The sequence below is a fragment of the Danio rerio genome, chromosome 6 (genome assembly GCF_049306965.1).
Source record: "Danio rerio strain Tuebingen ecotype United States chromosome 6, GRCz12tu, whole genome shotgun sequence".
In the NCBI taxonomy this organism is placed as follows: domain Eukaryota; kingdom Metazoa; phylum Chordata; class Actinopteri; order Cypriniformes; family Danionidae; genus Danio; species Danio rerio.
This window is the reverse complement of record NC_133181.1, coordinates 30,886,159-30,914,033: the sequence shown is the minus strand read 5'-3', so window position 1 is coordinate 30,914,033 and position 27,875 is coordinate 30,886,159. Positions and strand designations below refer to the sequence as shown.

Genomic DNA, 27,875 nt, shown 5'->3' with positions numbered 1-27,875 from the left:
ATGCTGACAACAGTTAAACGCGTCATAGCAGGCTTGTGAAAAGGGTCCATTGTGTGTGCTGTTGTGTTGTATTTTATTTAGGTAGTTGGGGACTGAAAAGTTTGGGAACCCCTGCTTTAATTGATCATTTATCACAAATAGCGCAAAAATATGTTTATAAATAAACCTTAAAAAGCATAATGCATAAATTAGATTTTTTTTTATATATATAACCGCTTATAATCTCAGCATGGTAAAAAAAAATGTATGCATGTTAAAAATATTATTTTCAAAGCATCACAGAAAATCTTATAAGACTTTTTAATTATGCTTCCAAATAAAATAGAGAGAAAAAATAATGAGAAAAAAAAATACAAAGGAAAGAAAGGAAAGAGAAGGAAAAACAAAAAGAAAGAGTCTCTCACTGGCTGAACTCTGTAATAGCTGTTGTTTTACCATCACAGCCGCTCTGAAATGGAATGAAATGCTATTTGAACTATTTCAACACAGCATCTTCTTTATTTTTTTCTACTGTTGGTCTTTTTGTGGGTGCCATTGCTGCTGTTTGTAGCTGAATCTGTGTATGCTGTTTGGCTGCTTCTGACTGATGTAGGCTTTACGTTTTCCCCTCAGAGACGAGCCCAAAGAGCCCACGCAATATCATGCTCTAACATCGTCTAGCCGTACCACACGGCAGAACTTTTTTACCGAGCTTCTCCATTGATCCTGCGGAACCACAACCCTCAATTTCCCATCTTTCTGCTCACATTCAAACCTACCTACAGTAGGGAAAAAAAGAACAGTGCAAGGACAGAGGATATTATCAAACAGTAATGCTTCCAACACACCTGAACTCTCTGGTAAAGGTTGAAAAGAACAGTTTCACAGCGGAGACCAGGGCAAGAGGAAACAATACTGCCCAACACTCAAGGTCTGTCGTACTTTTTGACCCTTGCTGAAGACTCTATTGTAATGCCTGGATAGTGTTTGTGAGAAGAATAAAGCACAGCTTAACCTCAACCCCGACCTCTGCAGTGAGAAGGAAAACAGTGAGCCGGAGGATCAATGTGGATCAAAGAGACTGCAGTCCAATGGAGACATGAGATGTCAATGGGAACAGGTACAAAGAGACCTTCCACTCTAGCACTTTTTCCAAATGCAACAATAAAACGCATGTCAATGAGCCAGGTCTTTTTTTCCCGGAAACGGTGACATGCAGAGAGGAACCTGCGCAAAGTTGGAGAATTTTTTGCAAAGCAATAAAATATAAAAAAGTTCCAATAGTACATGACACTATAGTGACACATCAGATACTATAGAGCAGAGATGCCCCCCAAACTAGGGCCCACAAGCCTAAGTTGGCTCATGCTAGCCTTTGATTTGGCCCATTATCCCATTTGAGAAAGAGAGAGAAAGATGGGGTGATTAAGGCAAATATCTTTGACATCTTTGGCATTTAAAGTCATGGTTATATATATATATATATATATATATATATATATATATATATATATATATATATATATATATATATATATATATATATATATATATATTATGCTGCATTAGTTATAATTTGAAGCAATGTTTTGTAGTTATTTTTCAATGTTAGGAAATAAATAGGGAAGTATATCCCTAGTAGTATATATATATATATATATATATATATATATATATATATATATATATATATATATATATATATATATATATATATATATATATATATATATATATATATATATAGTTTGGTATATTTACCTTCAGGCCACAGTCCTCATTAAAGTTTGGTGTTTGGTCTATCATAAAAAATGTTCAAGAGATGGGAGACCACATGGTAAAGCTAGGCTGCTGCCGGAAGTGGTTTTAGTGAGACCAGCAAGGGGTGCCCAAACAGCAGGCTGTGTGTGCCCTAATGCCCCAGTAAAGGGACTGGGACTCTGTACTGCTCAGTGAGCGCAATCTTTTGGATGAGACGTTAAACCGAGGTTCTAACTTTCTGTGGTTGATAAAAATCCCATGAAGTCCATTGAAAAAGAGCAGGGGTTTAACCCGGCATCCTGGCCAAATTGGCCAACTGGCCTCTGTCCATCATGGCCCCCTAACATCCCTATGCCATACATTGGCATATAATGTCTCCTCTCCACCAATGAGCTGGTGTTTGGTGTGCTGTCTGGCGCAATTTGGCTGCCGTTGCATCATCCAGGTGGATGCTGCACACTAATGGTGGATAAGATTACCCCAAATATGTAAAGCACTTTAAGTGTCCAAAAAAGCACTATATAGATGTAAGAAATTATTATTATTATTATTATTATTATTATTATTATTAATAATAATAATAATTATTATTATTATTATTATAATTTTTTTAGCATTATTATTATTATTATTATTATTCCGTGAAACTATAAGCTTTGGATGGTAATATCTTAACGATACTACCACCAAAACTTCAAATCATTCACAAATCAATTAATACACCACTGGTGCTGTCTTTGTAGCTTTTTTGTAACGATGTAAGGTTTGTTCCTATTTGATAATTAATGAAATGAATAAAATACATTGAAGAAGTATAATAAAAATAAAAAAATAAAATAATAATAATAATAATAATACAATTAACTTAATAAAAAACGTTGATGTGATTTTTTAAGAAAACATTATGGACAACTATTAGAGAATCAAAAGATCCACTCGATGACTAATCAGATAATGAAACCCATGTGTTTATAGACATGAGCTTGAGTTTCTGTCACCTTTCCCATTGCCAGACTTCACAGTGACGCTTATAAATACCCAATTGGCTGGTGAACATGTGTATGTGTGTCTGTGTGCATGTAAAAAGAATTTGTAAACAACATTATATGCAAGGGCTTTCCTAATAGTGATCAGAACATGGAGTTCACACAGTATGAAATTCCATATAGAATCTGGTTTTATCTACTCCATCTCTTGGCAAGTTTTTTTTTTCCTTAGAAGCCATCTTAATGGCCTGTGACAATTTGTCAGTCTTTGCTGCATTGTCAAGCAGTGACATGGCAGGTCATGTGTTGCAACAGACACCGAGCTCTGGCCCTGATCTGAAGGTTCAAGTGACACGTAAACAACACTACAGACACTTGAGAATAAACAAGATACCACAGTGCACTCTGACATGACAAGAAGTCACAGTTCCCCTGTATCTCAAGAGGACAGATGATGGAATGAGGACTCTTACACAGACAGCCCTTCAAAAAAAGACAACCCTTATTAATTAAATATAAATAAAATAAAATATTTGCATCTGAAGCAGAGCTATAAAGTCTAAATATATATATAGTTTGAACACACAAACGAACAAATGAATGTAAACAAGCAACAATGAAATAAGAAAGAAAGAAAGATGGGGGAGGGGAGGGAAAGATGAATGAATGAATGAATGAATGAATGAATGAATGAATGAATGAATGAGGGAGGGATAGATGAATGGATGGATGGATGGGAGAAAGGAGTGAAAAGAATGGGAGGGAGGTAGGATGGATGGATAGATGGATGGATGGATGGTTGGATGGATGGAGGAAAGAAAGAAAGCAAAAATGATGGATGGATGGATGGATGGATGGATGAAGGATGGAAGAAATGATGGATGGATGGATGGATGGATGAATGGATGGAATAAGAAGAATGGGCGGTGGAGGGAGGGAGAGAGAATGTTTGGATAGTTGGAGTGAATGAATGAATGAATGAATGAATGAATGAATGAATGAATGAATGAATGAATGAATGAATGGAAGGGAGGGAGGGAGGGATGATAATTGGAAGGAATGAACAAATTAATGAATGAATGAGAAGAATGACAGGGAAAGAAGGTATGTATGTATGCATTAAGGAATGATAGATGGATAGATTAATGGATGGAAGTAGGGAATGAGAATAATGGGAGGGGGAGTGATGATTGATGGATGGATGAATAGATGGATGGAAGGAATGAATGAGAAGAATGAAATGATGGATGGGTGGAATGAGAAGAATAGGGATGGAGGAAAGGAGAGAGGATTGATGGATAGTTGGAATGAATGAATGAATGAATGAATGAATGAATGAATGAGAATGAAGGGAGGGAGGGAGGGAGGGAGGGAGGGAGGGAGGGAGGATGGACGGATGGATAGATGGATGGATGGAATGAATTAGAAGAATGGGAGGAATGGATGGATGGAAGGGAGGGAGAGAGAGGATGGATGGATGGATGAAAGGAAGGAACGAGAAGAATGGGAGGGACGTAAGAAGTAAGAAGGATGGATGGATGGATGGATGGATGGATGGAAGCAAGCAAGGAAGGGATGGATAGATGGATTAAAATAAATTAATGAATGTAGGAAGTATGGAAGGAATTACAGAGGGAAGGAATACATAAAGAAAGAAAGAAAGAAAGAAAGAAAGAAAGAAAGAAATAAAGAAAGAAATAAACAAAGAAAGAAAGAAAGAAAGAAAGAAAGAAAGAAAGAAAGAAAGAAAGAAAGAAAGGACGGAAGGAGGGTTGATGGATGGATGGATGGATGGATGGATGAAAAGAAAGAAAGAAACAAAAGATGGATTGATGAATGAATGAATGAATGAATGAATGGTTGAGACACTGGATTTGGAAAAATAAATAGTTTGAAAAGGGTGGATAGATGTGATGTTTAATCTGATTGGATAGAGGATGGATGGATGGATGGATGGATGGATGGATAGATGGATGGAGGAAGAAAATATGGAAAGAAGGAAGGAAGGATGGATGGATAAATGAATGAATAGATGGATGGTTGAGACACTGGATTTGGGAAAAGAAATAGTTTGAAAAGGGTGGATAGGTGTGATCTTTATTCTGATTGGACGGAGGGTGGATGAAATGAAACTACAATAAGGCAGAATAGCAGAGCTCAGTGTGATTCTGATCCACTCATTTGTCAGGAATCTGATTCTGACCAGTGCTCATCATAACAAACCACAAGTGTTCTGAAAGCAGAAGGTCAGAGAAGGGCTGCTGATGTTTCCTCTCTCTGTGGATGGAGCAAATCCAGCAGGGGTGGCGAGAGGAGGGTGGAACGAGATGCAGGCCTGAATTAGCACTCATATGCACCATGACACAATACACAGAGAGCTCAGCTACACGAATAACAGCTTTAAAAATTAAAGGTCCCCATCTGTTCTCAGGACCCCGGCCGAGCCCACTTAGCTCTGTGCTTTCCACAGCTGGTTGAACGGTTGAGCGGGCTAATGCAACATTACACAGACGAGGGATCGCCTCATCCCTACACTGCTCTGTTTGGAAACATGGCCTTGTTAAGAGTTCAAGTGGGCATCACGGATCTGAAAATGTTTCGTGATTGTGTGGGGTAAATATTTGAGAGAACCACTAGACTGACACTGTGCCACGTGTTGACGTATTAATAAAAGCGAGCGGCCGTTTTGGAGCACTTCCAAGCGCTGAAAGTTTAATATTTGAAGTGGATGGCAGAGCTTAAACTGGTCACAGTATCATTTCAGCTGAGCTAAGGTTGTTGTTTTTTCCATATTCACCTCCCATTTTCATCAACAACAGATATTATAAAGCTGCACTTAATACAATTTTGTTTCAGTTTTGCCTTATTAGTGCCAATAATTGTTTTGAACGTTATACTGACACCTACTGTCCTGGATGAATGAAGCAATTTTTTTTTTTTTTGCTGCTTCACACTGCATACAGTAACTACTATCATTTCAAGACTGTATCTTATTTACAGACAAAGCGTTATTAAATAGTTTACTAGTGGTTTATGATGCAGCTGCTGTAATATCCAGTACAGTAGACTGGTTTTTCTTTTCAAAAAAGGTTTCTTTGAGATCGCAACATTTACCTATACCTCATTTACAAAATCATTTTAGTCAAATGCAAAAAAATAAATCAATTATTTAAAAAAAACATTAACAGTCAACAAAGTTATATGCAGTCAAGGCTAAAACTTTTCTTGTTATTCCCCCTGGGGTGTGATTCCTTTTATAAATATGTTGCCACAGCGAAATGAACCGCCAATCATTCAACATGTTTTATGCAGTGGATGCCCTTCTAGCTGCAACCCATCACTGGGAAACATCCACACAAACTTCACACTCATATACTTCGGACAAGTTAGCCTACCCAAATCACCTGTACCTGCATGTCTTTGGACTGTGGGGGGGGAACCAGAGCACCTGGAGGAAACCCACGCGAACATGAGGAGAACATGCAAACTCCACACAGAAACGCCAACTGACCCGGCCAAACCAACGACCTTCTTGCCTTAAAGTTAACGTACCCACTGGCCACCATGCAGCCACTGTATATTAAATTATATTATATTATATTATATTATATTATATTATATTATATATTTATTATATTATTCATTCATTTTTCTTAGTCTTAGTCCCTTTATTTATCAGGGGTCGCCACAGTGGAATGAACCATCAACTTATCCAGCATATGTTTTACACAACGGATGCCCTTCCAGCTGCAACCCAGTACTGGAAAACACCCATGCACTCATTCATACACATACACTAAGGCCAATTTAGTTTATTCAATTCACTTATACCCGCATATATTTGAACTAAAAACCCATGACAACACGGGGAGAAAATGCAAACTCCACATAGAAATGCCAATTGACCCAGCCAGGACTCGAACCAGCAACCATTTTGCTCAAAGTCTACAGCAGCTAAAAAAAAACAACAACAAAAAAAACAAACAGATATTCTGGTAACTTATGTTTTGATACTGGTATGCTGGTCTTGCTATTTTCAGTGCTGGTCTTGCTGGTTTTAGTGCTGGTCCCAATGCTGGTATTGCTGGTCTCAGTGCTGGTCCTAGCCAGCATTAAGACCAGCAAGACCAACACCGAGACCAGCAAGATCAGCATTAAAACCAGCAAGACAAGTATTGAAACCAGCAAGACCAGCATTTAAACCAGCATCATAACATACCTTACCAGCATTTGCTGATTTTTATTTTATTTTATTTTATTTTATTTTATATTATATTATATTATATTGTGTTGTGTTATATTGTGTTATATTACAGTATATTATATTATCTTAATTATATTATTATTGTATTTATTATTATTATTATTATTATTATTATTATTAAATTAAACTATATTATATTATATTATATTATAATGCATTGTATTGTAATACACTAATTATTATATTATTATTGTATTATTATTTATATTATATTATATTATATTATATTATATTATATTATATTATATTATATTATATTATATTATATTATATTATATTATATTGTTGAATTTTGCTATGGTTTATTCACCATTGTAATGACCCCTGCCACTTCTGATCCATCTGGGCCAATTTTAGCTACAAAATCTGCAGAATGTTTTGTTATAAAGACCACTGATGTGTCAAAACATAAAGGCAAATTTGATTTCTCACGACTCCTTTAATTGTTTTTTGCAGCACCTCACCAGCTGCATGTTGCTGTTTTCCTGAACTCAGGCAGAAGCCAACACTGGCTGCAGAGAGACTTATTAATATTTGATCAAGTTTACCTGACCTTTCTTCCCCCAGTTAATCCCGCAGAGACAAAAGTGAGGGAAAACACAACTGACTAACAACACATAAGAACTTGCACACTGGAGGCCAAAAGTTCAGTCAGCTGGGATTGTTCTGTACGCTGTAGTTTTGTCACTGTTAATACCGCGGGTTTTAAAAGCCGAACATACAGAAGGCTTTGTTTATGCTCAATTATTCCTTATCTAAAGCCTCACTATAGACTACATTCAACAGCAATACCGTCTAGTCCTCTAATCTCCAGCATCGTCAGTAAAACTGTGACAGGAAACAGTTTTAGGAAAGAGATAAAACCTGTTGTGTAGGCTTCGGCTATTAATGAAGAACAACGGTTATCCATCAGTTGTACTCACTGTTATCCCAGAAGATTTTCATGTACTGCGCATTTGCCTATTAAATCTGCTCATTCGGCGATTCAGCGTTTATTGCAGATAACAATCTCAAACTGTCTTTTTTTATTATCTGACACCAGGAGAGGAGGAGCTCCGTCTGGCTGTCTACATTTAGAGAAGTGGTCATATCATTACCCCAGAATGACGATATGCTAAATTAAAAAAAAAAAAAAAAAAAAAAATGGTCGCTTGCTTGATTTCTTTCTTCTTTCTTTTTTTAAATAAAGAGGATTGGCTGTTGCCATCTAAATCTGCTAGAATCATTTAGCTGGTGCAGGGTCAGTTGCACTGGAGGTCAGTCTCTCTCCCGGCCACATCCCCAGGGCAGATATCTCATACTCACAAAGAGCTAATTAGGCTAATAAGGAAGCCTAACAAAACCAGCACTAATCAAATGACAAGGCCACCACTGATTTGTTTTCCAAATTAGCCGAGTGTTTGAGAAAGCTCATGCCGTTTGATAGGCATTACAAATGGGATTAAAACAATGCATGGCTAATATGGAGGAGATCTCAATTCCCCCTCCATCTGCGGCAGACGCCGAAACCGCGCTTGTTCGCCAGGCAAATCAAGATGAAGGCAGACCCTCGCCATGTTTAGCATACTGCCTGCTGAGCACTTTTAAGCCATGTTGGCATTTGATCGTTTTGTGCGAGGACATCAAGAGATACGTTACCCCATGTTGATTTTTAAAGGTTGAGACCTCCAAACAGGCCCAAAGTATCGACTCTCTTACACGTCTGCACGCCTCGCACACAAAAAATTGCATTCAATTCCCCCGATAACAAAACATGTTTATCAAACCCATAAAAATTGCACGTCTTCACAGCTTGTCAGGATGTTTCTCAAGTGCCTTTATGGATTCATGGTTTTTTGGGACTCTCCAATTCAGCTCCCCAGTGACAGGGATCCAGAGTTTCGCGGTGTAAAGCGGTAAATATAAATATCAGCGTTTGATAGAGAGTGACAGCTCCATATTGGCAAAGGAAGGAATCAAATGGAGTTGGACAGCTTGCATAATAAGAGGGTTTTGATTTTGGAGACAGCCAATGGTGTGACGGAACATCTTAGGGAATGGCGCTTACTACCTTTCAAGTGACTGTTAAAGATTGACATATGTCAGCGCCGTTCACCTCGATAGACCCCAAGGCGATCTTCGACCCGTAAACAAACACAAACAAATGAGGGAATGATCATTTGAGAGAAATAAACACTCGTGCATAGGTCACCGAAGGATAGGTGAGCATTAGGAGCAGCATTAAAACACAGTTCTTTATAATTACATCAAAAAAGGAGAATGTTGTGTTGATTTCTGGCTGAAACCTTAATGTGTTATTTTAAAGCTACATATTGTATTATTTTATTGAGAAATCGCAACACTCAAATGGTTAATTATCAGCCTACATCTATCCAGAAACTAAGAGTGAAAGCTGTCCACAAGAGAAATTTATATGCCAGGGACATTCTACCAAAAATGATGTGTCCTTGAAATAAAAGCATAAACAGCGTGAATAAAAAGTATTTCATCCCAAAAAAATTCTAAAAATGGACCTATGTTTGATTTCTGTGAGATGTTCTGTAAAGGATTATGTCATTCATTTGGTTCTCAGATTTTGTTCTTTATTAAAAACACTTTACAAATTTATAAAACCTGTCATTGTCCTTGTCCTCAGGTTAATTGACATTACAGATTTAATAGTTTGTAAAAAAAAAAAAAAAAAAAAAAGTTTAGAAATAGCAATTTTAAGCTGTTATCATTCACATACATTGATTAAAAACATTAAATTAATAAATTCCACAAATAAATACCAAATCAGTCCGATCATATTTTTATTATTATAATTTGTTGGTATTTTCAGACCAGCGCAACTCTAATTTTCACGTTTTGCGCCAAGTTGTTTAAAGGGCCATGAAATCCCACTGTTTCAGCTGGGTGTTTTCACACCTCTAGTTTGGAAAAAGTCAGGAAAGTGGGTGTGTCCAGCTTTGTTTAGATGGGAGTGTCGGGGGAGGGAAAGAGGGAAGGATTTGGATAAAAATGGGAGTTTCCATTTGGGTATGCGCTGATTTTCACCGAAACAAAACTAACACACAGACACAGGGGAGAAAGACAGTGACTGCGTTTAATGCCAGTGGAAATGTTTCATACCGCACGTTGCATAAAATAAAAAAATAAAAATAAATAAATAAAAAAAAACACTGATCGCTTACTTACCAAATCTGTAGAGACAAAACAATCAACACCAACTGGAATCGCATCTTTTTTAAAAGGAGACGACCAGCAAATTTAGATTTTACCATTTCCACATGAGAAAAGCTCTTGAGTAAAAAAATGTTCCGTACAAACGTATCTCTGCCACGTGTCGCGTGCAGTGTGATCCACACGTGAGTCCACCTGCGCTCTCATAGCCTAAAAAATGACAACCAGACCTTCGTTGCAGCACATTTAAAAACGCAACACTGACGACACGTATCTCCAAACAATTATTTTTCTCCCACTTGTTTTGGCAACAAAACGTGTCGTCTCTCTACCGTCTGAACACTGTTTCAGGTAAAAACAGTCTTCAAAGCTATCATGCATATTAATGAAGTTGCACCACTTACACAATAGAGCGCACTTATTGGTTTGAACAGTCTTTCTCATGAATGAATGCAGCACACTCAGAGACAGTCTACACGCTGGAATACACGCAAGGATCTAATTGGCGTGACGCAGATTTAAAAATTTGTTTTGTGTAATATATGTGTTCTAATAGTGTTTTTAGCAGCATGGGACACATACACGACTGTCAACAGCTAAAAAAAAATGTGTTTTGGCATTTCGTGACCCTTTAAAGGGCCATGAAACCCCCTCGTTTCAGCAGGGTGTTTTCACACCTCTACTTTGGAAAAAGTCAGAAAAGTGGGCGTGTCCAGCTCTATTTAGGGGGGAGTGTCGGAGGAACTAAAGTGTGATGGTGTGGGAGTGTCTATTTGGGCACGCGCGAGTTTCAGAGTCAAAATACACAGACAGGAGAAAGTGATGGTGTTTAACCTACATGGACATCTGTAGTCGAATTATTTGCCAAATTATTAAATGGTGGACTTTAACTGCTGTTTGGCTCTTTCATTCAGGGAATTCATTCATGCCCCTCGCGACAAACGAGATATTTGATTCGAGGAACTGCTGTAAGCGTGTATTTTTCATGCAATGTTTGATACCGCACAGCGAATGAGAGAAAAAAAACCTCTGCATTTCCCGGAAACTTAGATGCACACGGCAGGTAGCGTCAGAAAGCCGCGTGTGTTATTCCGGTCACTAAATGCGGTAAAAACCCTACACGAGGTTAAAGTTTGGTTGTGATGCTAACGTGTTTACACTCGGTGACTCGGTGCAATAGTTAACTTAGTTCGATACGAGCAAACTGAATAAACAAAGAGTACTGGTCGCTCACTTACCAAATCTGTAGAGACAGGACAATCACCAGTAACTAGAGCCGCGTCTTTATGAAGAGAAGACTACAAGCGAATTCAGATCTCAGCGTTTGGAGATGAGAACAGCTCTCAGGTAAACAATAAACCTCCTTAGACACGTAAGTTATTGTTGTCGAGCGTCGTGTACACTGTTAATCCACACGTGACGCCAGCTGCGCTCTCACAGAGAGAAAATGAAAACAAAACTTAACGGCAGCAAATTATAAAAGAACACTTCACGCTTGTTTTGCCAACACAACGTGGCGTCTCTGTCGTGAAAACACCGTGACACTAATGAATATTAATGAAGTTGCACAATAGAGCGCGCTGATTGGTTTGAACCAAGCCTTACTCATGCATTAATGCATCACACTGTAAGACGTAATAAGACTCACTCTGGCACAGATGCCCAGTCTGCACGCTGGAATACAACGCTATTATGTCATGACCGTGAAGCAGCTTCAAAAATTCGTTTCAAACCGGAAGTACGAATTTGCTTGAAATAACGCAAAAACAACCAATTTACACTTTTTAGTGAAATATAGGTGTCCTAATAGTGTTTTTAGCAGTGTGGGACACATATACGACTGTCAACAGCTCAAAAAAATGTGTTTTGGTGTTTCGTGACCCTTTAAATAGCAAATCCATTCGCGCTACTTTAGTCTCATGGATATTATGGTCTATAAAGGAGGTGGGTTAAGACACATTGTTGGCGCATTGCTATTTTGAGGAACTGAAATCTGGTCTATAGACCAGCGCAGACCACACTTGTTTTGACCACACTTTGTTATTATTGTTCATTTATTCATTTGCTCGAAAATTAGAACTAAATTTGGAAATAATTTTGAAACAAATTTTTGCACTTAACAAATAAAAATGAAATATGTAGGCTAATGGATGTCTTCAGTGGAGTGCGTACAACACCGTTTCCTTACTTCACGAAAGTAAATAGTAAAGAGTAAAAGTAAAGAGAAAGCAAATAGGCTGAATGGAGGAGGCTCATTCTTCATCCTTGCTGCAGATGGTCTGTTTAACTGTTTTCTCACTAATGAAGTGTTCAGTTTTTCCACAAAGTCTGTCATGTAAATAGCAAATGCACCATGGCACGATGCAACTGACTCTTAAAGGGAATGTGAGATAAGACTCTGATTGGTTTAATGCAGGTTAAGTTCAAAACACAATCATAGCTCAATAACAGAATAAGCACAACCCTATTAGACCAAGCCCTGTGGCGCAAACCCTATTTTTCTGTCCTTAAAATAGCAAGTGGATTCGGACACACCCTTATTGCTTTTGCACCATGTGCTTTAGACTTAGTGCCTAGATTGTTAAAATAGAGCCCAGAGGAAGTGATATTATTTGAAGAGAAGCTGACAGTGATCAAGGATGTGTTCTATCATTGAATAGAATTGTATAATTTTATGCTTGTTTTATGTGATTTTTTTTAAGGAGAAAAAGCTTAAAGGTCAGGCCCTGTCACATTTTTACAGATTAAGTGAAAATTTAGGTTTCTGGTAGAATGTCCCACTATTCAGTACTCCTGTAATATTCAAAACCATACCTTTATAATCTAAATGTGAAAGTCTATTTATTTATTTATTTTTTAAAGATGATCATGCTATTGTATATTAAAGCATGAAAATAATAATAATAAAAAAATAATCCAGTCAGTATTTTTTTGAATATTTTTTTGAATACTGACGCTAGCATAACACAGTATAACAGTGTTTTATTAATTTAGAATAATTCTAAATTATTAACTAAAATCTCGTAAGTAAATAAGCGGAAGATTGCAAATCTTTATTATGGTCTTCTCACACACACTGATGCACACACACAAACACAAACACATACACATACACATACACACATAACACACACTAAGCACTTTAAAGTTGAAAAAAGTATTGATTTTTAAATATGTTAATATACTGACCAAAAAATGGCCATGTAATTGTAGATTATTAAATTATTTCCTAATATAGCTATTAAAGACATTGCTGAAAATCTACATTTATTCTGATTACAATATTGAAAGACAGAAATTACAAATTTTGCAGTTTTACATATTTTTCCCTTAATAAAGTTCAAAATAATTACATTTACTTTTTTAACCTAAAATCATGTAATGAACAAAACTGTAAAGATACACAAGTGGGAAAACATCTTATTTTGAAAATGTCCAATCCTGCAGAGTGCATTATATCCTCAAAGGATTTGTGTGATTAAGCAATAACAGATGTTTAAGATATGATGGACAGGATACGATCTTCACTATATGCACATTCAGACCTTTAAACAGGAGGCTGTATGTTTAGCTTAGATATTCTGTGTGAGTGACATGCTAATCATGAAGCAAGATGATTTAGATAGCAACCTGTTCAAACTAAAAGGAGTACAAAGTGAACTCCAGCCTTGATCTTTAAATCAACTGCACTCATTTCTGGAATGATTAAAACATTAAAGGTTAAAGCCCGGGCCGGGAACATCATTTGCGCGTTTCTTCTCGCTGCAGGATCCCAGCTGAAGTCTGCTATTAATACTGAGAGAGTTCGTCTCTCACTATGACTTGGTGTTCTTTCAGTTTACTCCGTTCTATCTTTCTCCATGCTGAGATGTGAAAAAGAGGAAATATGTGTGCGGATGGGCAGAAATCTGTCTGAAGGGTCGTGTGAAAAGAGAGGATCCTCATGTCAACCCAGAATTATATTTCTTACAGAAGCTTTGGGGTCATTTTAAGCAAATACGTTCACATGAAGTGTACTGTAAACGTGCAGTCTGTATTATGTAGAAAAACTGTGACCCTGAATGCACAAACAGTCATGGGGCCGTGACACTAAATTCATTTTACTACTGGTTGTCAGCGCTAGTCTGATTTATAATGCGGGTTAAAAACCTACAATTGAAAAAAAGATATTTCAACAGTCTGTCGTGGCATAAATCAGTTTGGTAATTGTGTTTATGGCCTGGAAACCAACAGCATTCATGCTGCATTCATCAACTCAAATGAAATATATTTGTGAAAAGGCCATGGAGTCAGAACACCACGAGACACAATCTTGGTTCCTCGTTGCAAACATAGCTAGTTAATGACAGCTGGATTCAGAAGTTATTTTCTGTGATAGAGAAGCATGACAGTGGCTTCCCATTGGCTTTAAAAGTTATCATTGTCCCATATATACAATCGCTGCAATCACTACAAATGAAAGGTAAAAGGTGTAATATATGATAGCCTGGGGTGCGTTTCCCAAACAACGGCATAACTCATGGCTGAATTATCCTATTATGATGCATTGTTTGGGAAAAGAACAATGTAGTCACGAGTGTTTTCCAAAACCGTATAGTTTCTTTGTAGCAGATCCAGTTTGAACCTTGTTAGTTATAACATAAAACATCCATAATGACACTCTAAACGGGGTGGATTAGGCTAACCATTTTTTTGTGCAAATTCTGTTGTTAAAAGCATTTTTTTTAATCCAATATTAGTTTTGGTTAAAACATTTACTTGCTTTTTTATATTAATTGAAAAAATTATAATAATAATAATAACTGAAAAAATCTTCTAACCAACAGGCCCATGTCTTATAGGCCTACCGTACAGATACATTTCTTAATAAATAACCTACTATAAATTAAAAACATTAATGTATGCTATATATTTTTGTTTTCACAAGCTTTAGAGACGTAACATAAATTCCGCTTTTAAATAATAGGTCACTTTGATTGTCACATTAATGCCGCTTATATAGTAACGAGGCGTTAAACGCCGACGGAAAACGCAAGCAAAAAACGCCTCTGTGTGCACAGGCCTTAAAGCACAAATTAAGCGTTTCCCTGTTCTCTATATAACTTAAAACAGAAATTAAGAGAGTGTGACATCATTAGCAAGGCAACCAGACATGGTACATGTCACATTTGATGCGTTCGCAGGTGTGTGTGTGTGTGTGTGTGTGTGTGTGTGTGTGTGTGTGTGTGTGTGTGTGTGTGTGTGTGTGTGTGTGTGTGTGCATGCGTGCGTGCGTGTGTCTGTCTGTCTCTCTCTTTTTTTATTTTCATCTCCACAGGCACCACCCTTATTACACAGACGACGTGCCTTGGGATTGGCTGGAGTTACCCAGGGTGTCTTTTAAAAAGGGAAAATAGGCATGGAGAGGGAGAGCAAGTTGGTTGCCGTTGTGATTTGCGTTTGAATGTTTTGTTTTTGGCTTGTCTGTTGTTATTGTAAATATTGTAAAAATTGCTTATTTCTCTGTATTTGAACATCATTCAAAGGTAAGTACATAAGTCAGCAAAACAATGTTGTAATGGTTTTGAATTATTGAATGAAAATATTTTAACATAATGTGCCTTCGGGAGTTAATAATGTGAGTGCAAAGCTGTTTTGTTGCTATCATCCAGACCAAAATAAAAGACTCCATCAATTCCTCATCAATTATCTGACACTATGAGGAAAGATTTAAGTACTGCTACCCAAATGTGGAGACACTCTATTTCTAAATGGAAGTAAAAATAACTTTATTTAGACTTCCGAAAGTGGAAGTCGTGAAATTTGTGACATGTAACCATACTCGCAATTTATGGTCTACATTTCAACTTCCAACGCACATGTGTAAAGCAAAAACAAAGCAGTGTTCAGTGCCATTTTCACAGTAAGTGCTATGTACCAATGAGCTATCCGCTCCTGCAAACATGTCTGATAATCTAATAATCAATATCTATGAAAATAGTTTAGAAATGTAGCGCAATTGCATTGTTTACTTTCTACATCACTTCATTATATCACACTCGTGCTCCGATTCATTGTTGAAAAACTAATCAGATTGCACTCTTTAGCCAACGATGATCCGACGTGCTGATTTGGTCCAACGAGTTCCGACTTTAACCCACCAAACACACCAAATCAACTAGCCACACCGACGATGACAGACATACCAACAAAGCCCAACGACTTGTGTGTCCCAGTCCTTAGGCCATGGCTGCTTCCTATTAGGCCATAGCTGACCACTAGTGGGGGCAATAACAATTATTCATTCTCCAACTCCAAATCCAGAACAAATAAGTATAAATTGCTGATTTTTTATTTTTTATATATTGGACATTCATTTGAAATTCAATTTTCCCTTAACATTAACATGTTTCTTGTTCAAATCACACACCTAAAGCTAAATATTTAAAGCAATTAAGATATTTGATATTGAAATTGCTTTGAGAACCAAACATGTAAAGCTAAAAAATGGTGATAAAAGCAAAGTTAGGGACTATCTCAAAACTGTAAACCAAATGGATTTATTTTATAACAGCATTGCTTTTATTTAATGTAGTTATATAACATGCATTTGGGCTGAATAAAAAAACCAGATGAACATACATGCTCCTGAGTCCAGATCTTAATCATGGCTTTTTACTCTTCTTTCCCATAATACAGTGGAGGAATGTACTGTAATAAACCTGTTTGTTCAACCTCGTTAAATCAATTAAACGTCATCAGACTACTCAAATCTCCCGGTTATATATAATCTTTGAAGTGGTCTAGTATATCTATGTCAACAACAAAAACAGTCTATCCAGAGAGAAGAAGGCTCAGAGTTTACAATTGGAGAAGCCCCATCATCTGAATGCTTCTAGTCATGCTTTCTACCTACATAAAATAGACCGGAAAAAAGAGGATTGTTTAGTGTACTGTGAAGTCTTTAAGAGTACACAAGAGACATTTTCTTTAGTTGAAACTTTTCAGCAAATGCACCGAGATACAAGAATCTGCTGAATTCCAAGTAAAAGTAGGATTTCAAGGTTGGAATCAAGAGACTTAAAGTAAGAGCTTCAAAGCGGGCATGTAGCCATTATTTCAAAAAAGAGAAAAAAAGAGAAAAAACTTTTTCTATTTTATTCTAGGGTACAGGAAAAAAAAGTAACTTGATGTGTCCCAATTCACCTACTTAATTAAATTTAATTTAATTGAAATAAATGTATTTTAAGAGTTTTGTGTGTTTGAAGGGTCATGAAAAAAAGGGAGTGAACAACTGTTGCCAGTTGACTTAAAAAAATGAGACACAAATGGTAAGGAGACCCATGATTTTATAGTTTACACAATTAAAATGCAAATAAATAAACAATAAGCAAATGAATGTCCTGCTACATATGTTATTCGTAATTTAAAAAATATAATCATGTTTATATAAACACTATAAATGAGAACTCCTTTCCTCCTGAATTCCCGGGTCAACTATTAACCCTGCCAGTAATCTGGACCAGAAGCACGAACATACAGTAGGCTATATCTGAATGGTAACAAACTCAACTGATACAAAACAAAGTCCGCCATTCTCCAAATCTCATACAGTTCTCCCGACAAAAATGCTTCCTGCAAACCAACAGCTTTGTTGTATTGGCCCTGACAGCATCACAGGGAAAAAAAAAAAAAAACATGGAAACAAACATACAACCTGTGGCGTGCACAGACGCAGTCTAAGTCATTGGGTCTTACAGCTTATCAGGTCTGCCTTACCATTAAAAAACATGTGCTCTCATGAATAATTAAGAAGCATTGTCTTCTCTTAGGATAAGAAAACTCCACTATTAATAATGAGAAACCGACGTGTCATCCCTCCACTTGCACATACGAGCTACGTCACAGATTTTTATCCCGCCTAAAATTATTTTAAATCCGGAAGGTGAAATTAGCTGTCAAAAGCTAAAAATGATCTGGTTTTCCCCACCAATTAAAGCTAAAAGGTGCTAAAATTGTCTTAACTGATGCTCAACACACACTGAAAAAAAATTATTCGAAGATGATTTATTGGATTTACTCAATTTTTTTGTTTTTACGTTAAGTGGTTGTAAACAATTTATTTGGGCTGAATTAATACAAACAAATTAAGTTGAACATTATTAAACTTTATTTGATTGTTTAAATTCATCACACATAAATTGTTTGCAACAGTTCTGTCACTTTTCTTTAGTGACAAATTTGTTAAAAGCTCAAAAAAAGTATACTCTAGGGCAGGGGTCACCAAACTTGTTCCTGGAGGGCCGGTGTCCAACAGATTTTAGCTCCAACTCTAATCAAACACACCTGAACAAGTTAACTGATGATTACCATTTGACATTGACATTAAATATGCCACATCAATCATCTTGTCACAGTTACTATTCTCCATATATATTTTAGTCACATTTATTAACATTATTTCCTACAGTATATCTTGCACATTAAAGCCCAGTTTGTACATCGACAGAACTCTTTTCGTCAATCCCAGTTGTAAGAGCAACAAATAATCACTTGGCTTCTAGTTGATCATTTGAAAAAGTGGCAGAATATAGATTTCTTCATTGAATCATCTGTTGAACTGCATCCCAATCATCACAAATACTGCAGAAGACCTATTGGAACCCGCAAGGAACCAAGATTCTCACAGATATCATACAAGTTTGGTGAGGGAAAAATCATGGTTTTGGGTTAAATTTGTTATGGGGTGTGCGAGAGATCTGCAGGGTGGATGGCAACATCAACAGCCTGAGGTTTGAAGACATTGGTGCTGCCCATCACATTACACACCAAAGGGGACGGCAAATTCTTCAGCAGGATAGCGTTCCTTCTCATACTTCACAAGGTGCTACAGGATTGGCCAGCCCAGTCCCCAAGCATGAACATTATTGTGCACGAATGGGGTAAGATGAAAAAGGAGGCATTGAAGATGAATTCAAAGAATCCTGCTGACCTCTGTGAGTCCTGCAAAAATACTTTCTTTGCCATTCCAGATGACTTTATTAATAAGTTACTTGAGTCATTGCAAAGATGTATGGATGCAGTTGTTCAAGCTCATGGGAGTCATACACAATATTCATTCTTTTCAAACTGCACCATGACTTTATATTCTATACTCTACATTATTTCTGTTAAGTGACAAGACATTTGTCTAAGTAAAGTCAGACCTTACTGTCCTAATTAAATAAAAACTCAAGGCATGATCATATTTTATCTTGGTAAACGTGTAATATAGAGGCCTTTGCCTTTTGTACAACCAACTTCTGATACTGAATTATCAACGAGAAGTCAAGTTATTATTTGTTGTTATTAAAATCTAGGTTTTTGGCAAGACTTTTGGCAGGTAGTCTACATAGTGCCATAGCGGGTTTAAAATTACTCTAATAGTAAAACTGCTAATAAATTTTACTTCATACGTAGAACATGTATTTCATAAGTAAAAATTTTATGAGGTAAAACTCATCTGCCATTGTTTTTTAGATTTTGATTGTCTTTGCTGATTTTTCTCCATTTTAGACATAATTACAGCATGAATTTTATATCTGTTAAATGTTGATTATTTTATATACAGAAATATATGGTGTATAATTTAGAGGTGAATGCTGTTTACAAAAGTCATACGCATTAAAAATATGCACATTTGTGTGGGTAGCTAATATTTTAATTGCCATCAAAGCTTGCTGAGTATTCATCAAGAGAAAGAGTTTTACAAGGAATATAAAGCATATTGCTCACCATTGAGCAACACAATCGAAACACTACATGCCAATGAAACTTATACTGCTTGATTTAATTGTTAAAGAAAAGTGAGGGAGTTGTTTGCCACTTTGAGCTCATTGTGACATAAATGTCAGATAAGCGCAGGTACAAGAATAGGTATGATTTTACTGAGGTTACACATTTTCTCTTAATATTAAACACTTTTATACATTATACATACTTGTAGATACAGATTTGTACATGGCAAACTGCCTCATGAAATACTCTTTACATGAATACTGTAAAGGTGTTAAGAGAAAAAGTGCAGGGCACAAATTTGTATTCTGTTCCCTTTATAATCTACATCAACCACATCGATATCCAACAAAGAGAAGAAAAAGAAAAATGCAAACAAACATTCCCTTCCAAAGACATTGTCGCACTTCAATGCAAAACATACATGTGATGTTTTGCATTGTTTTTTCAAAAATGGATTCCTGATTTTTAAAAATGTACGCGTCAGGAATCCATTCTTAAAAGAACCAAGTTTACATTTGAGGAATCATTTGAGCTTTTATTTCAAAATCTTAATCTGCACTTGTTATAAGGCCTGCCCAAGTATTCAAGTAGTGCTATAAAGTAATCAAATACCACTTTAGCCTTAAATACATACAATTAAAGAGACCATATCATGGGTTTTTGAAAATAACCTTCCATGTAATGTGTAACACAGCTCTAAGTGAAGTGAAATATCCAGCTAAGGCTTAAATCTGTAAGTGTACAGTGTTTAAAACTGTTGATTCATCTATAAAAGAGTCGACTCATAGTGCTTCAAACGAGTCGTCTTGATAACGAGTCATAAGGTGTTTCATGATGACGCTGTTACGAAACACAAGCCCCGCCCAGTAGTTGCGCGCACAAACCCGGGAGATTTGAAACCTGCGACCCCGCCCACTAACACAGAAAAAAAGGCACACACACAGACACCGGTTTAATTAAGTCACGCTGTGCTCAGCTGGATATTATTCAAAGTCTCTACCCAAAGATGTATGATGGATGTGACCCTCAACTTTCACATTTTTGCATCTGCTCTCTTTAAATTGTTTATAACCACTTACACCTTTTGTAATGATGCAGATCAGGCCTGCATGATAAACAGAAATGAAATTGCAAAGTTTGATATATCTAAATCTGTGATTGAACATGAACATCTTGTCAGGGATGCACAGTTCTGTGATTACTAGAAAGTCTCTAGGGGCGCTCCTACGTGGAAATTCCAAACACCTCTGAAGAAAAAACAGCCAGAAAATCCCCATAGCGGTTACTTAGTAAACACAAGCCTTATTTTCATTTAGCATGACTAATAAACAAACAACTACGGAATCATCTCAGAGAATGATTTATTTTGAACTTTCGATTTTCACATGTAGCAGCAGCAAAGATCTATATACTAAAAAACCCAACAGTCAACTTTATCAAATAAAATGAGTGTATCTAACTCAAGATTTACAAAAAGTTAATTCTATTCATTTGAAAAAAGGTATGAACTCAGTGTTGAAAGTAATGAGTTAATTAAATACCTCATTACTTTAGCTAAAATGGATTAGGTTCACAGTACTCATATAGATTAGTTGTTTAACTCAAATGGTTTGTAGCAACCGGTTTCCACAAACGGTTTGACTTGCCTTAACTTATTGGGTTTAGGGCTAGGGTTAGTTACAGTACTCAGTTGGTTTGAGTTCTCTTCATTTATTGGGTTATATTATGCTCAAATTGCTTCATTTACTCAACTGGAAAAGATTCACAATACTCAATAGGATTAATTTTTAAACTTAAATGGTTTGTTGCAATTGGTTTCCTCAAATGGTTCAAAGTGCTGGAGATTTACTACCGATTACGGAACACAGTCAGCTTTGATAAATAGTAAAGTCTTAATGCAGATGATGGTTAAACTGTGCTAGTAATCTGGGTTTCACGTGTGGTCTGAACCATACAGCATGGCCTGTTTGCATCACAGATAATGATCCGTTACACCCCTAATTTCTCAAACATCTTAATTCGCAGAGTGCATAAAAGTAGAAAAGATTGAGTCATGGCCAAGCTGCTCAAGCACAATGTGACTGAATTCAAGGAGCACAATAATTTATGGGTAGCTCTTTTTTTTTTTTTTTTGCTGGCTTGCCTGGCACTTTGGGTTGATAGTGCTGGCCAAGAGAGAGTAAAGAGCTCCACTTTTCCGGCTCTCTTCTGCGAGGGCTCTTTAATGAAGAAACTCTACATCATGACACTTTTTTGGAAGGATGAGATGCACTCGACCAAAAATCACACAGCAGCACTTCTAATAAAAGAGGAAACGGAAGCTCAAAATGATCCTTTCAGGTCTGTACCAGCCAAACGAATTGCTTACCTGTATACAAGCCATAAAAACAGCATGAAACATAAATTACAATTAATGTACTTTCCATATTATAATTGCAGGGTCAGGCTGGATTTTAAAAATCAGACGTTGATTAGATTGTAAAAAAGTGTTCATTGTATACTGCGGATCCGAATGTGACGGGCTTAGTTACAGCATATAAAAAAAATAAATAAAAATTCTGCTTTGCCAAAAAAAATTGCTTAATTAATTATTGATCAGATTTTTAACATTACACTGTTAATAATTATTGTACAATACACAGTATTAATATGTAATATGAACTGTATTTTACTGTAGGACAGTTGTGCTGTATGTTGCTGTATTTTAAATTTGCACTGTAAAAAAACTGTATATTTTACAGTAAAAATGTGCAATACTGTAAAAGCATATACACAGCAAGATAAACTGAGCTGTAAATGTAAATACAGTATTTTTGCTCTAATGGATTTACAGTAAGTTACTGGCATAACTGCTGCCGGTAAATTACTGTAGACTGCAGTCATCTTTTAGTTTTCATCATTAACCATGTTAAAAAAAAAATAAGGTTTCTAAATATTATTGTAGAAAACCTAATTATTAGTTAAGTTCCAAAGAACAGCATTTATTTATTTATCTACTTTAATCAATTTAATAAATCATTACTGAATACATTTTTAAATGTCTTTTAAAACATTTTTACTGACCTCAATATTTTCTATCAGCAGTGTGTACTTTACAATTATCTATTTTGAAAACGCTATGCAAAAATTCTCACATTATTCCTCTTTTTTGTGTGTGCAAAATTCGAACTAGCAAATGTGTCACCAGAACCGCTGCACATATAAATAGGTAGAAACTTCAACAGAAAAGAAGTTGTCAAACAGCTTTGCAGTTTGGAATGGTTAACAGACTCCTCACAGTCTATTTGTCTAAAGTAAATGCATCCTAATCTGTATACTCGGACCAGCTTTACACACTTGAGAAAAGTCTCTGAATGTGCCCGTCATAATGAGATGAATGCCAGCCATCATGCGAGTCACAAAATTTGGACATCAGTGATTCATCCATCGCTCAAATCAGCAGATAAGAATAAAAGCAGCCCAAAGCCTGCCGGCCGACAGCCGTCTGCGAAGTCGGGTTAAAAGCCGGGTTCATGTAGACACATTTAACGGGAGAGAGACCATATTTAATCCTTCACCCCATCACCAGTCGCTGCACAGTTACACTGACCCCTGTCACACCAAAGAGGATTACTGAGGAAGTTCAAAACCTTCGCTTGCTTCTCTGGCCTGTAATTCTTAATTGACCGATGGCTGTCGGCGCTTAACTGATGGCTTATAATGAACTCAGACTCTGTAGATGTTTAATCCACGCAATAAATCTACTCTGATTTCACTCGCATCCAGTAAATATTCTCAGGCATGTGCCAGTAATCTAATATTCCAAACCTCTCACGCTGACTGACATTTGCTGCTTGTTTGCGGAATTTGCTGCAATGATCAAGCCATTTTTGCTCAGTTATTGGATCAGATTGAGGCCCTCGCATTTATTTGACCCCTCAAGCAGCATCTATCATTGGTAGCGACTGCAGATCAAACTGTAGTAAGTGGAAGGTAAAGCAGGAAAGATTTCCCTCCGAAATCTTTGCTGAACTTTCCTGCTTCACTTTGCTGGGAGATTTCTTTTATCCTGAAAAGTGTCAGTTCAAACACACTTACACATTATTGATTTGATTTGGAACTACAACTCAAGATACTGCAGATGTCAGAACTGAATTAATATTTCAGACAACACATCCAAAGGTATTTGAATCTTAAGTAGGATGCCGATTTTCAATGAGTAGGTTTACATGGACAGCAATACTCAGATTTCAATACAAATAAGACAATACTCCTATTAAGGGTCATGTAAACAGCAATTTTTGATTATCTTAATCTGACTAAATTCATAATTTAGCTAAACCGAAATTGAATAGCATGTGGAGTATACAGATTTTAGTTCGATCAATGAGTATGTTTACATGGACACCAATAATCAAATTTTAATATGATTAAGAGTCTATGCAAACAGTGATTTTGATTACGTTAATCTGGCTAAAGTCATAATCAAGCTAAACAAAAATTAAATTAAGACGTTGAGTATTTCTATTTTAGCCGCATTATTGAAGTACAGTACAGACATGTAAACATTGAGTTAAATCGAGTTATTCACATATTTTTAATAAATGAATACATATTTACATTTAAAATACAAAAAAGGTTTTATCAACAAAGTCGAATTCTAGCTTGGCTCTATAAGGTTCTCTCTGTGAGCCAATCAGAATTTCGAATGCACACACAAGGATCACGATCAGCTTTCTTTGTCATTACACCAGACTGCTCCATTGTTTAAAAAATTGTAAATATTAAATGTGAAATTTTTATTTGTGTATATATAGTTAGTGTAACATTTCAATGTTTATTATACTTTGTTAAACAATTCATTTGCTTTTTGTCTGCTTTCTTTTAAAGTCTTTAAATTTGATATCAAACCTAGAAGGGCAAATAATTAATTACATTTTTGGGGTACAATAAATAACAATAAATACTACCATAATAATTACGTAAAATGAACATCTGCACCGGACAAAATATTTAGCACAGCCTAGTATGATTAATTCGAATAGGAAAAAATACTCATCCTAAAATATTAAATACATGTTATAGAAAACTAAAATTGACATCTAAAATTGATCTATCTGCCAGATAGAATCTTATAAATCCAAGCGGACTTTTTTTAGAATCAGAAGGTTCTATCTGCATTTGTCCTTTGATAATTTACATTTAAAGTACAATTAAGGTCTCTGTCATGTTAATGTATGGAAAAGAACTGTTACACACATATTGTTTGCTGTATGGAATGCAAAAAACTTTAAAGCTCAACATTTCAAAATCATTTAGAACGCAGATAGAATTAGTTAATTCCAAGGTGACAGCATGTATGTTTGACACCATTATCTACACCTACCGAGTCAGTAAAGGACCACAGACACCCAGATTGGGCAATGCAGAGGTTTTGTCTTTCCATTCAGCGTGCAGTATCAAATTCCATTAAAACAACACTCTCCCACCAATCCTTACTTCATACTCGCATCCATTATCTCAGTTTGTCCCGGAGGGCATAAATAAAATGCTCCTGAATGGAAGCGAAAGTACCAGACTGGTGTTAAAGTTGACAAATTAAAAATGAAACACCCAAAATTACATAAAACTCAGAAGAAAATGTTGGATAGCGTGGTGTTGCAATGGCGTCATTTGATCTACATGCTAAAACATGTAAAATGGGATCATGAAAAGAACATCCACAAAGTAAATCATGTTAACACCTTAATCATGTTATTGTCTTATTCAGATTAAGACAAATAATTTGATTTTCATGTAACTGTAGTCACTGAAGTGCAGTAGAGACATGTAAACACCTTGATCAAACTATCAACATAGTACTTTTTGCTACATTTTGCGAAAGGACGCACACATGGCAGCTTGACAACAAACAAATGAGAATGGCTTCAAGCAAGAGAGCACATTTTTGGTGCAAGCAGGACACAATGACTATGCTCTCATCCGAGACTGTCACAGATAAATGAATGAAAAGTTTGTGAATAAAATGGAGGAGGTGGCCTGAGAATTTGTATCCACTGTCTGTTTGCACAAATTGGGCCCTATCATACATCTGGCGCAATGGGTGTTCCGGTCCAGAAAGGAGGTGCGTTAAGGCGCATTGTTGATGCGTTGTTTTTTTGAGGAACTAAAATACACTGCTCAATCGACCAGCTAAAAGCAGGTCTAAAGTTCAGCGCAGAGTGGGTTAGTTGTGCGCCTGACTTACAGACATTGATTAAAACACACAGGATGTGCAGCAATAGGCAAATATCTTTACATATGATAATTAAATTATTTTAATTTCATCAAAACAAAAATGATTACTTTCTACAGAAATTTAAAAACCCCTGCCTCTTTCTTCAAATCAGTGGGCTTTTTCTGTTTATCCAGACAACTTGCTTTTGTATAATGTTATTATTATTATTATTATTATTATTATTATTATTATTATTATTATTATTATTTATTATATGCATATTTATATTTGTTTTATTAAAAACAAGCTTAGATTTGTCCACCTGTCAGGTTTTGGACCATATGGGGCATAGGACGTGTGTTTGGATATAACTTTTTTGACCAGAACTTTTTATTGGTAATTTATTCGTTTTGCTGGAAATTAGAACTGATTTTAGAAACTATTTTAAAACAAATATTTGAGCTTAACAAACTAAATTAATTATGTAGGCTAATGTATGTCTTCAGCTGAGTGCATAAGTTTTCTTTTCCATGAAAGACAGAAAGAAAAAGTAAAGACTGATTGGAGGAGGCTCATTCTTTATCCTTGCGCTGCAGATGCCCTGTTTAACTGTTTTTTCGCTATTGAAGTGTTTAGTTTTTCCATTTACAAAGTCCGCCATGTAAATAGCAAATGCACTATGGCGCGACGCAACTGACTCCTTAAGGGAATGGGACTCTTTATAGACTCAAAACACATCCATAACTCATTAAGAGAATAAGCACAACCCTGTTAGACCATGTGCCACCATGCAGAGCGTATTTTCTGTCCTTAAAATAGCAAAAATGGATTCAGCCTGTGCTTTACGCTTTGCACCTAGATCATTAAAATAGAGCCCATAGTGTGAGAAATTAACTGCAATTGAACTTGTTGCCAAATTTTAAAAAAAGATACACCCAGTGTCACACTGTATGGTGCCATAATGAACACAAACTGTTGTTGTGTGAAACGCCAGAGAAAACTAGCATTAAATGCTGACGTTATGACATTAATCGAACTCTATACTTTAAACGTTTGAACGTGAAATGAACCTTCTAAAAGCAACTCATGTACAGTAAACAGCTTAATAATTTTATTGTCTTTTTCAGATTAAGGAAATTCTCAATTCTATATTAGTTCTCAAGTCAAGTATGAAGAAAAAACTGGTAAATTGTGCTATATTGTGAAAAATATATTGTGCTGGTAAATGTTTGTTCGCTATGATTCTTTGAGGAAATATCAAAGTAATAAACCTACTTTATGAATTACTCAACTCATCTTATAATCTACTCAACATTCTAGTGCTGGTGTTCCTTTATGGATTGGGGAATTTTAATGCATTCTTTGCTTTAAAGGTTTTATTTCCATTTACTCTTTGAAAGCTTGGCTTTGCTCAACATTACTAAAAAAAACAAACAAAAAAAAAACACTTATGAAGAGTGTAAAAACTCCAGTATCTTAAGTAAAAAAAAATGGTCAAACTTGTGTTACTGTCAAATATACTATACACATTTTATTACATAAAATATTGTGCGCACACACACGTTTTTCAATAGACATTACAATTCCCCCAAAAAATGAACAGTGTAATATGACCCAGTCCTACATTGATGATATATTGCTTTATTTCCTTGTTTGTTTATTATTAAAGTATTGATATTTCTAAATCTTGCTAATTTAACCAATTAAAGTTTACTGATACATTTATGTGTAACATATATAATAAATCTATTCATTTAACATTTTTGTAAGA

The 27,875-nt window shown here is 36.0% G+C and overlaps 2 protein-coding genes across 23 annotated transcripts in view; both read right to left on the bottom strand.

Annotated features, from left to right (window-relative positions):
• The window catches only part of LOC141386287 (uncharacterized), an 816,166-nt gene that overhangs the window by 64,217 nt on the left and 724,074 nt on the right, over positions 1 to 27,875 (bottom strand). The gene's annotated exons all lie outside the window — the stretch shown is intronic.
• The window catches only part of lpp (LIM domain containing preferred translocation partner in lipoma), a 497,264-nt gene that overhangs the window by 280,582 nt on the left and 188,807 nt on the right, over positions 1 to 27,875 (bottom strand).